Consider the following 13,093-nt stretch of genomic DNA (forward strand, 5'->3'; position numbering starts at 1 on the left):
TTGGTTTGATCAAATGAAAGTCGACAACGGTGCAGCAGTTAGCACACCTGTCTACAACTTTCAGTTGAAAAAAAAATCCCAATATCATCACATTGTTTATGTTGTTGTTTTTTTTTTTCAAACGTTCTGTTAGTTGGGGAAACAACCTGTGTTCTGAGCTCTGTTACAACTTGCAGTGCCCCCCCCACCCCCCATTTCCAGTAAGCTGGGACTCATTTTACCAACCATGGAAGGATGACAGGCTGAGTCAACCCACCTGGTGTTATTTAGCAGCATGACAAGGGCTCAAACTCAAGACCCTAAGATCTTAAGCCAACCATCTTAAAACTGTTAAGCCAACACCACGCTTGATGGAAGATAATTTTTCAGTTGCAATTTGTATGGGAAATTAAAATGGTATAAATGCTGCAAACCACCATCAAAATAAAAAAAGGGCTCAATATGCTGGTTATTAATATAGTCACAATAAATACAATACAACAGTTACAAAGTAAGTTTATTAACCGACACAAACTGCCCCATTGACAACCTCAAACGAAAATAGACAGCAAAGCAGCAGAGTGAAAAAAATCACAGAAACAAGGCAGTTCCCACATCATTCCACAACGCCCTGCACCACTCCAGCCACCCCCTAACTCTACCCCTTACCTCGACAGTTCCTGCTAGCCTCAACCCCCACCACCCACTCTACACATCCCTGCCACCACCCCATTGCAAATCTTGCGTGACGCACGACACAAGGAATTTCAGACAAGCCAGGACTCGCCCTCAAACCAAAAGCGATTTGAAAATTGTTGTGCGAGTCCTAAAGCAATGGGTTTTTCTACGAACACAAGAACAGCCTTCCTTTGGTCATGACAGAATTACCCGGACGTGACCCGCCAGAAAGCATTCCACTTTTTTGGAAGCTCCAATCGCTACGTTGTGCTTCAGAAACAACGAAAAGATAAAGGCAACACATGCTGGGTGTTAAAAAGGTTCAATGAGCCAGAGATGATAAGACAGACAGACACATGTAATATATGAAAAAAAAAAAATATATATATATATATATATATATATATATATATATATATCACGAAACAACAAATCGCACAATAAAACAAAACCAACATACTTTGATTCCTAGAAACATATAACTGGAATGTCTTCAACCTTCGTATGTCATTCAAATAACTTTTTGAACAACCCACAACCAGGAGTAGTCCGAGATGGGTCGCCACTCCGGCCGCAGGTTCCCCCGAAAGGTTATTACCCCAGTAAAGTGACATTCGTTTCACCCACCTTGGAAGGATGACAGGCTGAGTCAACCCCACCTGGTGTGAAATTCAACGGTAAACAGGGGCTTGAATTCAGGACCCCAATATCCCAAGCCAGCCACCCTAACCACGAAGCCAACACCAGGCTAGAGACGAGAAATAAACTTCATAAACTATCCCTCGCACCCGATATGAATGATTAACGCACGAGATACAGCCAAGTATAGTACAAAGAGTTTTAACAAACAAAACTGCAGGAATCAATTACCAAAGTTGGCTGCCGAAGAAAGGCGAAAACAAAAATCTTTCACATGCCCAGTTTTAATCTTTCTCCAGGACCTGCGACGCATTCTTGACACCGATCTCACAGAGTAAGAAGCAGCCGGCGAACGGGTACACCTTATCACGTCAGTATCAAGGCCCAACCTCTCCAAAGCCATCACGTTGATCAAAAACCTGAGCTCACTAGCCCTTCCCCACCACAACCACCAAATTCCCTCATGACACCGAGCTCCATCACTCCGGTGAAACCAGACGCCAAACCAACGGAACGCCGCGAGTGGACCTGGAGGCCGGGAGGTCAACTCTCCAAGACTGGGAGCCATTCAGCGAGGTCACGCGAGTGCATCGATCAGTTTGCAAAACATTTGCACGCTGGAGCAACAGACCGGACCTAAAGCGTACAGAAAGTGACACTTCGGTTCAGGAGTGACCGCTGCAACGGCTTTATATTCCGTACAGGTGTTGGGCTCGTGCAAGAGCAGAATAGGAGGAGGAGGCAAAGGGCCAAAGAAAAAGAAGGAAAAAAAAGTGGCAAGGAGAAAACAGTAAGACAAGAAAAAAATTGATGAATCACAGAACAAGGAGGAGAGGAAATTGGAGGAGAAGGGTGGGAACAGGGTCTCGGCAGTGTAGTAAATCTGAGTAATGGAAATGAGAGGAACCATGAGGGAGCGGTGGGCAGAGCACTTGGAAAACCTGCAGCGAAGAGCTCGACGCAAACTCAGGAGCGCAGTGCCACGCAGGTGGGAGAAGACTGAAGATGAATAATAAATGGAAGTGACTTGATTCATTTGGAATGGTACATTTTGGATACTTTATTTACACCTGAAATTGTTTGGAAGAAAGAAAGAAAGAAAGAAAAAACAAACAAACATCGCACTCCTTCCCAAAATGGGAATATTTACATATGTGGGGATTTGTCTTTTTGCCTTCTGTTTCATCAGATGTTCCTGTAAAAAGGACTTTGTCACAACACTATGAATTAAAAATAGTACTTTTAGGAAGGAAAAGCCTCCCCGGGGGGAGAGAAAATGACGACAAGTTCTTCACCAAAGCTTGAAGAGAAATTCCAAACTTTTTGAAATATATTCAATTCCATTTTCTCATCCACTTCATAAAAGTTCAAGTCAAGTAGTTTGGTTTACGAGTGTGAATAGAGACAAGTTTTGCTAACTTATTAACTCGCGGAGTACCCGCACTACGGGAGATCTCGTTTTCAAGCATTCAACACGTTCTTCTGACGCATACCTTTATTTGGGAGGTGTATAGGTAACTGACAGCTCTGGATGGGAAAAAAAATAATAACCCGGATTACATGCATGAAGCAAAAAAAAATAAATAAAAAAAAAAACATACCTACTGCTTATAATTCAAAACACCTCACTGTACGAGAAAACGTGGCGACAGGAATATACTGTAAATGGTGGAGACTTGTAATACCCTCTCGCACGTAGAGGTGGCGCTACACCATGCACATTTACACAGGGAATTCCCTCCCCCAAGACCACTGGCAAAGATAAAAACACCCCTATACATTAATTGGGGTTATGCTGATCCTATGTAACAAGTCTGGGTGCAACTGGGCCAGAACTGTAGGAGTAGCGCAACAAACAAACAAACAAACAAACAACACAAACATCGGTCCGTGAATTATCGTAAGGATACTACCGTTTACAGAATATTACTTTGACACCACTGCAGAGGGGTATCAGGACAAGTCAACAACCCAACCTGGAAGAGTCACCACTCCATCGAAGGATATTCGGACGAGGTGGCAGAAATTCATTTTGTTCAGGGTGGAGCGATAATAGCTCGCCGCCTCTTTGCAAAACACATCATGGGATCTTTGACGTCGACCAACCAATCACCGGTGCTGGTGGACTGGTACACTGGCTTGATGACCTTCCGATGAACAGTACACACGTTGAAGACTCCCATGCGAAACACCAGGATGACAGTTTAGAGCTGGGTCAAGATTCAAACCCGGGCAAGACAGTCACCACTACGATTCATGACGTCTACTCCCCGTCTATTCAACACGACGTGTGTTTTTATTTCAAATGAGGAATTGTACACAAACGCTATTTAGTCGTCAAAGTTGATGGAATTCTAAACTTCATCAAACTTTGAACCAAACATAAAACATGACAAATTTATCAGAATTACTCGCATCTAATCTTGTGAATAGCATAGATAATTGTCAGTGGGTCAGACATGGCGGCAGAGAACATTTGAAACAAGAAAATGTCCCACGACATCTGAGCTGCTGAGAAGTACACTGGGCTATCAAACATGCCAAGATTTCTGAGAATAAGGGGTTCAAACTTCAGGTTCATACAATAAATCATTCAATTCTCACTGAACAAAGATCAGCATCGGCCACAAACATTTTTGTTGAAAACTGCCATTTTAACGCTCGAGGTGTACCCACCTTGAAAGATTACCTGGGTGCGCTTGCTGAAACTTGGTCCTGAATGTGGGATAGCCCAGTTTACTTCTCAGGAGGCCCATTTCATCGGAGGAGGATCCAAGGGGAAAATCAAATTATGATCATATCGAGTCATTTTAATTGTCATACCTCGACGTGAACTGATGGCGTATCTCAAGCGTAGCATATATGCACCGGAGACGTCCAAAACAGGGTGAGATGCCTTGTGAGGATAAAAGGATACGAGGACCAATTTTCAAACTGCCACGCCGGTTATTCACGGGCACGACTTTGCGTGCAACATCCATTCGCAAGGGGGGGGGAGGGGTGTAAAAAGATTGCTGTCCCGTTTGCGAGCAATCATTCGTGGATAATAAAGAACCTGCGGTGCTTTTTTGAAAAGAGTATGCCGTTGTGTGCTGGTAGCATGGCCAAGTTCCAAATTGCTGCCATAATTGAAGGCCGATTCGGCAGCAGTGTGCAATCGAGTAGCGAGTGACCTGTCGAGAGAAGAATTCTCTTCTTTGAAACTCTCAACCGTGGGCACCCTGATCTCCCCCAGAGGCATTCATAAGGGAACAATGCATCCTTTGTTCACTGGCTCAGTCGAGAGATCCTAAAAACTCATCCCACAGCTCTCGGAAAGGTTTGACAATATTTCTGCAACATGACATCGACCGTCCACAATCTTGCATTGGAACTCCACCAAAAAGTGTGCCCGTTGCATCTGTGCACTTCAAGGCATGCCCCACGAGTGTTTACATGACGTACAAAGCAGGTGAAAATGACCTTTGTTTTGATCATAATCATATCAAAACCAGAGCTTCTTCTGCTTACATATATTACACGCCACTTGAGTGCAAACGACAATAGCGATTGGTAGGAATGCATAATGGAGTACATTTACAGGGATGGGACAGTATTGTGGAAACAAAGCATCGTTTCAGCTTTGTTCGTCTGTCACCGTAATCATCCAATCATCATATAAATGAGAAGGGGGGGGGGGAATAATTAACAAATCAACATCACAGTTGGGCACATAGATCTGTCACCCCAATTAATGGAAGAACCACATAAAACAACGTCGTTGGGATTTAAACCAGAGGTCACCTCTCCGAAGCACGAGGAACCGAATTCTGGCCTGGTCTTACTTTTTAAACAAGAACATTCAGAACACCACTCCATTTGTATCATGCGTCAACACAAGGCTATAAAACCCCAAACAACGAGATAAGCGCCAATATTTTTGAGAGCATGTAGAGCAATATCTACGAAGGTGGTTTAAATTCAACCTGGACGCTTACATACCGGCCACAAGCTGCAATTAACGATGGAGACTACCGACACGACATCTGGTCCGTCAAAAATGACATATTCATTCCATACACCCGTGATACCGCATGACCCTGGGGTCTGTGTTGAAATGGTTCAGGCCGATCAAATGCGATGCCCTTTCCAGGCAATCGGCTGTCATTTCCAAAGGCTGGATGTTTGCGTTGTTTGAGGTGGCCAACCTTGCAGCAACAAGCTTGCTGTTTTTAATTGACCAGAAATGTCATACTTATTCATCGAACCCAAACGTTTATCGCACTTGTTACAATCTTGGTTTTCAGCGCACGAAATAAAGGTGGAAACGCACAATTATTGTGGCTCGAGATCGTGACACCACAAATACAAAGTGCCCTCAATTTATTTTTGTTATAATGTACAAAAAAAAATTAATCTGCCTTTTATCGACAAAAACCTTTAGTTCAAATTAATAAGCTCCCTCGTACAAATCACGGCCCCTTTCATTCATTCTCATTGAATGTCCGAAACCTTTGTCGATCAAGGACACGCCGGTGACTTCATTCTCCGTGTTCAGCATGCACAGCCGAGCAGCAGGCACGGGGGCACCTGGCAGTCAGCCAGCCTTCAAACAACCACCATCTGGTGGTTTACCAAAAATAAAATAAATAAATAAAACGTACAGGAAAGTTGGTCTTTGTTATTTAACTTTCAAAAGTTTTATGCATTTCTTCTTATCAGCTTACTCCTTGATCAGAGACCATGGCTTCTGCTAAGAAGAGTTATGTACCTCAGAAGTTAATGCCAGGCATCGCTCGGTGCCAAGATGCCCTGTGTTGGATGGATCCAGGTTCTCCGAGTGGTTTCCCTTTCATCCTGACTGAATAACACATGGACCTCTTGAGAAGCGAAGCTTGAAAAGAAAATACGTAAGCTGAAGCGAATGTGGCTTATGAGTGACAATGCAGACATTCTGACCTCCTGTCAGTTAGAATTTGAACCTCCATCTTGGACGTGCAGAACTGTGAATATAGTAACTCATACTGGAGAGGGGGGAGGGGGGCTCACATGTTAAACAGAAATCTCAGTTGTTGCCAATAAACAAAAACAAGACAGACAGAGAAGCTGGATCCTGTTGAGCCTCCTTAAATAAATAAATAAATAAATAAATAAATAAATAAATAAAACCTAAACCATTGACCCCCTTTATTGTGATGGAAGTGGAGGCCAAGACTTAACAGAGAATCAGGGCATTCACAAGTCGTGAACGTGCACAGGTTGGCACTCCATCACAAGGTGTGGAGGTTTCCACGGTGATCAGTCATGGGAAATCGAGCCCACACCAATGAGGACAATGCAACAATACTTTTACCCACTCCACCACCAAGCCACTCACACTTCAATGTGACAATGACAATGTAAATTAATCACGATCAGAGTTCAAGTGTTGTTGCCTTGACGAGGCAAGAATTAAGATGGGGTCGAGTTTTGAACAAAAGACAAACTGCATCGACCTTTTGGACATAAAATGCATAAATAAACAAACAAGCAGTCATAGACTGGTACTTACGAAATCGTCAACTTGACCTCTGACCTTGTCTAATAAAAGCTGTTTCAAGAGAAGGTAGCGACGCAAACCAGAAGTTTCTATGATGATTCTGTACCAAACCATCAAAAATCGTAACGTCGACCGAAGCAAAACTCTCCATTTCTCCATGCAATTATTTAATATTATTTTATCAAAGTCACAAAACCGTAATATTCGGCCATCCACCAACAATCTTTACACAATCCGACGGCTTAGCGAGTCAGGCATGCGACGATAACCTTTATTGGGATAAAAAATGACTTTTAAATACCATCTTTATCGAAAACACCGTCAGCGCGCACACGCAAAACCTTCACGTGATCAACGACACCTCTGCTCGAGCGCGCTGCACCACGTGACGAGCAGTGATGCGGCGAGTGAAATATTTTTTATACAATCTTAAAACGTCTCCAAAACATCCGATTTTTACCAGAATTTCGATAACTGAGTGTTAAGCGTCCTAAGCGATCGCAAAAACCGAAGACAAAATGAAAATCGAAGTTAAAACGAACTCGTAACGTCTGACCGAAGCAAAAATACTCCATTTCTCCACATGAATTTACGGAATTATGTTTGACCTCACTATGACCTTGACCTTTGACCGATTTTGACCAAAATATAATCAGCGCGAGCCATCACCCTCCTGAATCACGTGGTGTAATTTGACACTGGTAGCTTCTTCCGTTCGAGTTATCGTGCCTACAAACAAGCACACACACACAAACAAACAAACACACAGAGGACCGAAGTCATCAATATACTTATGAAATCTAAAGATTTCGTAAGTAATAAATAAATCAATAAACAAATAAATAAATAAAATCTGCAATGAAAAAAAACTGGTCTTATTCAGAAATAAACAAGAATGGCACTCGGTAGACACATACCTCCGCCAGACTGATCGGTCTACGTTTTGTATTCCACTGATAGGCCGGATCTGGATCCGGACCTGAACCAAAATCGAATCGGCTTGTTCTTGTCACAAAACCAACTCATCCTCCAAGTTTTGTCATAATCCGTCCACAAATTTTTGAGATATTGTGTTTATATATGTATATATATATATATATATATATATATATATGTATATATATATATATATATATATATATATTTTTTTTTTTTTTTTTTTTAGGCCGCATCTCTCAATGTGAAGAATCGCTTGGTAAATGTCATAAAAAATCTCGAATGTGGATCCGGATCTTCACCAAAAAATCTAATCAATTCGTCCTCGTCGCACACTCAACCTCTCGACCAAATTTCCTCTAATTCCATGTCCAACTTTTTGATACTTCCTGTTCACAGACAAACGGAGAAACAAACAAACACACCGACCCGAGGTGAAAACATAACCTCGATCCACCTTCGGTGGTGGAGGTCATTAATGAACCACAAAGGCTTTACATTGCAAGTAAACATAAACAAGGAATGCCAAAGATAATGCAAAAACACACAAAAAAAGTGAAATGCAGAAATGGTCTCAGCTGATGGTCACCCGTGCGTCACGCCATGGCTTCCTGTGAGCAGAAGGCGATTGGCTGAAGAACTAATGATCTGTGGCTGTTGGATTGCATGGAACTAGCCCAGGCGTGTGTGCGGTAATGCAAGGCCCGAAGAAAAGCACGTTCCCAATTTTCTCTCTGAGCGAGGGGAACTGGTCTGTTCACATTTTTTTTTCCTGCCGAAGTCTTTGAAAATCTACAAAGGAAAGCAAACATCGACAAAGGAGGCTTACCTACAACCATTGTTCGTCAAGTTTAACGTACAAATGCACACACACACAAGTACAAGGAAAAAAAAAGATTTGGGGAAAAATAAATAGATCAGAAGAAATTTATAAACAAAAATCCAAACAGTCGAAAGGATTTCACTACTCTGAAGAGTACCCATCCTCGGTGAGAAGAAAAGTTGTAAAAGATTAATTGTCACACTCTTGGTTTCGCTCAGAGCCAAAGCTCTGAGATAGTTATACCGACGACCGCAAAATGGTGGTGCAACCGCATCGGGGGGGGGGGGGGTCTGAAGGTTCAATTTAAGTCCAGAAAGAGGAGGGGGGGTACAAAAGACAAGGGAAATAAAATTTAGCATCAACATTATTCATGCCTGTTCAACAATGATTTCAAAAGTAGCATGGGAAGCAGGCACCATAAACGGGAGACAGACAAACGCACGGACGGACAGACACCATAAAACGGGAGACAGACAAACGCACGGACAGACAGACACCATAAACGGGAGGCAGACAAACGCACGGACAGACAGACAGCACGCAAAAGAAGAGGCCATTTGACCAATCATGCCTGAGCAGAAATCCACACCTATTAAAATTAAAATAGATCAAATTTTCTTATCAATTAACATTCACAACAAGCTATCTCAAGGCAGAGCATTTAACCAGGGTATCAGCTATCGGTGAAATACCGTGCAGCATCTTTGAGGTCCACAACCAAAATGCAAGCGATACAACCAGCGTGACGTACGTGTATCCGATGGACGAAGTAATCTAAACTGCAGTGATCACCTGACAGCACCATCCATCAAAAACAGGGTACGGGCAAATAAATCCAAGAGCAAACAGGAGAGGCAACCGACCTATCCTGCTGTCCCTGAGCCGACAACGCCACGCGTTTAATGGAGGTCCAACACCAAGAACTAAGCAGGCTTTGACACCGCTTAACTTCTGAGATCTTTGCTCGTTGCCTGAGGAAGCAATGACAGGATGATATTATAATATGATGAGAAGTATCAAAAGTTCTGAATTTGTACAAAGAACTAATCTCTGCAAATTTTGATCTACACCGATAGTTACTAATGGGCTGGTCCTTTTGGGACTGCAACCACAACAGCTCCATGATCAAATAAATTCACCTTCAAAATCGAGGGGAAAGCGGTGACCACATTGACACGACGCTATTTCCCAATACACATCGACAGCCAAGCTCCAATTACCCGTCGGCATAGGAACAGAAAAGACCCACAATGTACCCCAGCCTGGAAAAACAACTTTGGAGAAGAGCAGACTGGGAAGGGAGCAAAATAGATCAACAAGGAACCGTTTATTAATTTTTAAACCAATTTGTACATCATCTTTCTTCTTCTTCATGTATATCTCTGTCTCTGTCTCTGTCTATCTATCTTGATCTCTCATATGGGTAGCCTTGTGGCTGCCGGTTGCATCACTGGCTAGGGATGTGGCTATGCCGCTGAAGCAGTGCTTGGTACTCATTTCACCATCCTCGGAAGGATGACAGGCTGTCAACCCCACTTAGTGTTAATTCAGCAGCCGATGAGACTCAAAATCAAGACCCTAGGATCCCAGCCAGCCACCCGAACCGCAAAGCCAACGCCAAGCTTGGCTTCTCGAACACAAGGCCATCATATCAACCATTTTGGTGGACTCGTTGCTCCGATTTATCAGACCTGTTCTGGCTCAACAGCCCCAAGAGGAAGTTTGGCTTCAAAGCAATGACCTGCTTCGACTTTACAAAATGGGCCCCTATTTTTAACAACCACATCACAAAGACCTTTAGAAAGGTTACCGATGGAAATGTTGCACAAAAATTAACTTGCAATCTGCACCAGCGCTGCGCACGAGATTGTCGTGCACGTATTTACAAAAGTGAGGCGCGATTTGCCGCATGTTATGTCTCGCTGCTGCGAGACGATAAGCTTTCCTCCACAAAACCTTGTATGTGCAGGCGAAGCAGTATGTACAGTTTTGTAAACTTTGGACTGTTTTCTTGCAAAAAAAATTAAATAAATAAATAAAAAAGGAAATATTTTAGAACTATGGAGAATTTCCTTATCTGCAAATTTGTCAAAGCCAAAGCCAGAGGCCAAAGTCCAAGCCTAAACCAACAAACCAAATGTCTCTCTCTCACCACCAATTAGCGACATTCCAACCGAGCTCCAACTTTGTAATATCGATGTAGATGCATATCGTACGCCGAAGACCATTAGAAAATTTACCACCGATCAAATCAGGAAAAAAAATCCCAGAGCTTGCTCGGTAAGGCTTTGCCATTTTGAACTACTATGGGGACGCCATACATCACAATCATCATCATAGTTGTCGAAAGCCGACACTTGTTACAACGTCCAATAAATCACACTGGTTCACCGAGGTCGTTTCATTTCTATTAAAACTGGTTAAGTTTATCCAACATGGTTTATATTACCGTTGCCAAAGTGTACACATCACACCGTTCGACAGGTCCCCTCCCGTCCCTCCACCCCTGACGTGAGTAATGACAGACAATCAAGATTTTTTTTTTTTTTTTAAAAGATGATTTGCAACAAAATGAATTTCTGCCAACACCAAAATTGGTTTGGAAAGGTTACGAGCATAATATATTACATCACTGCACAAAAAAACATTGGCCAGGTTCCGTTGACTTGCAAGCTAACAACGTGCCAACGTTGACGCAAACTCTGCGTTCAAACCAAAGATCGAGCTCCGTGACCCCAAGAATGAGCAAAAGGTCACCATCTTGCTTCGTGAGCAACCACGGAATTGACGGCGGTTCATTTCCATCACGATCTTCCAAACATTAATACAATTCCAACGATTTGCTCCTTTCCTTTTTCAGAAAGAAGCTAAGGGACACATTCCACTCGCATGACTTTGGCTACAAGGTGCAAATCATGCCTCAATGGATCATAAAAACTCCAAACATGGGTGCGTACCCAAAACACCCCTGCCTGTCCTCCCAGAGCTTTAGTAACCATTTTCAGATTCAGATAAGCGTCACAATGATGTCACAAAAAAAAAGAAGAATAGAGACAGATCAACTGGACTGCCGCTCTCCCTCACAGAAGCAAGGACAACAGTGAAAAGACAAGTCGAAGTTAAATAAAAAGAGTTAAACAATGCATGGGTATCTATACTCCTGTAGCACAAGGGGACGAAGGCGTGCTGCTGCCCAACGACAAACAGTGGCTGCATTTAGTTGTTCAAAAACCGAGTAAAGCTGTCGGGCGGTCTGGATGGCAATTACAGATAGTAGCTTTCACTCTCCGGAACAAAAGGTGTATTGTGTCACCGTGCCAGAAACCTCTCCAACCCACTACTCTCTCCTATCACCCACTACCCCCCCCCCCCCAACCAACCTGAGAACTAGGAAGGTCTAATTTCACCCCAAGACATGTATACATTGGCCCACCAGATCATGGCAGCTATACCATAACCAAGTCTACATCAATCCACTGCAGGACAAAGCCAGCCTCCCTCTCAAACTGAGGAACATGGGGCATATTCGCAGCGCTTGCCAACTGCAGGTTAGTGGAAGTGAGTTTACGCTGGGATTGAACCCAAAACAGTCAGTATTTTACCATTCGTTCAAAGAGCTGGCTCATTGCAGCTCGACATGCTTTCAAGTGACATGCCCTTGACGAGGCCAATTATTTCATATCCTGCACAAGTGGAAAAATCTGCCATGGTTTGATCCTTTAGAGTTTAGATCAAGAATTAAACTTTTGTCTGCTCAGCCAATAAAGTGATATACAGCCGCTGCCACAGCAACCTCGAGGATATTGGCCCGTCTCGCTATCTTTATTACCCTCCTAATCGGCGTTGTGAAAAGTGAATTGTAATTACTGCAAATTAATACGAGAGTATATTTCTGCAATACAGGAACATATATTGACACTCTAGTCATTGTCCACTGAAACATACATCAGCAGCATCTTGCCACAATACCTGCAAATCCTCCCTCAAAAATAAATAATTCAAGATAATACGCCAGGTCAAGTAGACAGACTCATGCGACTTGTACTTGGTGGAAAGAGACGACGGTCTCGAGGTAAGAAGGTAGGAAAGTTTGGCTCGGTAGTGTAAAGTGCAAATTCTGTTATCACAAGCAAACATGGGACATCAACAGTTTTTGTTGTATTCCAGCAATCTCGTTACAAAACGGCAAAGAATATTTCAACCGGACTCCAGATATGCACACTGGCATGCATCATGGTATCCCTTGTGGGCGGCTCCACACCGAGCAACGTTACAACATCATTGCAAATGTCCAAATATTACACTCCAGTCATGTCCTCACCATCAACATCCTGTCATCCACAGGTGAGATCCATCCACTTATTTAGTAATCATAACTCACGAGTTAGCTTTTGAGAAATCACGATGGTTTTCCTGTTTTCATTTCGACACGTTACTCCAAATGCCATTCCATGTCAACACTGTCCCTACCTCACAGCCTCCATTGCCCCCCACCTGGTACCCAGGAAGGAAGTGTGGAA

The 13,093-nt window shown here is 43.0% G+C and overlaps 1 protein-coding gene across 3 annotated transcripts in view; it reads right to left on the reverse strand.

Annotated features, from left to right (window-relative positions):
* Positions 1-13,093, reverse strand: part of LOC147032689 (plexin-B1-like) — a 216,961-nt gene that overhangs the window by 151,690 nt on the left and 52,178 nt on the right. The window contains exon 1 of one of the 3 annotated variants that reach the window (XM_085870499.1): positions 1,528-1,647. The exons of the other annotated variants lie outside the window; for them this stretch is intronic. The gene's annotated coding sequence lies outside the window, so the exon portion shown is untranslated. Of the gene's footprint in view, positions 1-1,527; positions 1,648-13,093 lie in introns of those variants that run through there. 3 annotated transcript variants of the gene reach the window in all.

Source organism: Eptatretus burgeri, chromosome 2 (genome assembly GCF_056783735.1).
Source record: "Eptatretus burgeri isolate ZD-2024b chromosome 2, Ebu_testis_v1, whole genome shotgun sequence".
Classification (NCBI taxonomy): domain Eukaryota; kingdom Metazoa; phylum Chordata; class Myxini; order Myxiniformes; family Myxinidae; genus Eptatretus; species Eptatretus burgeri.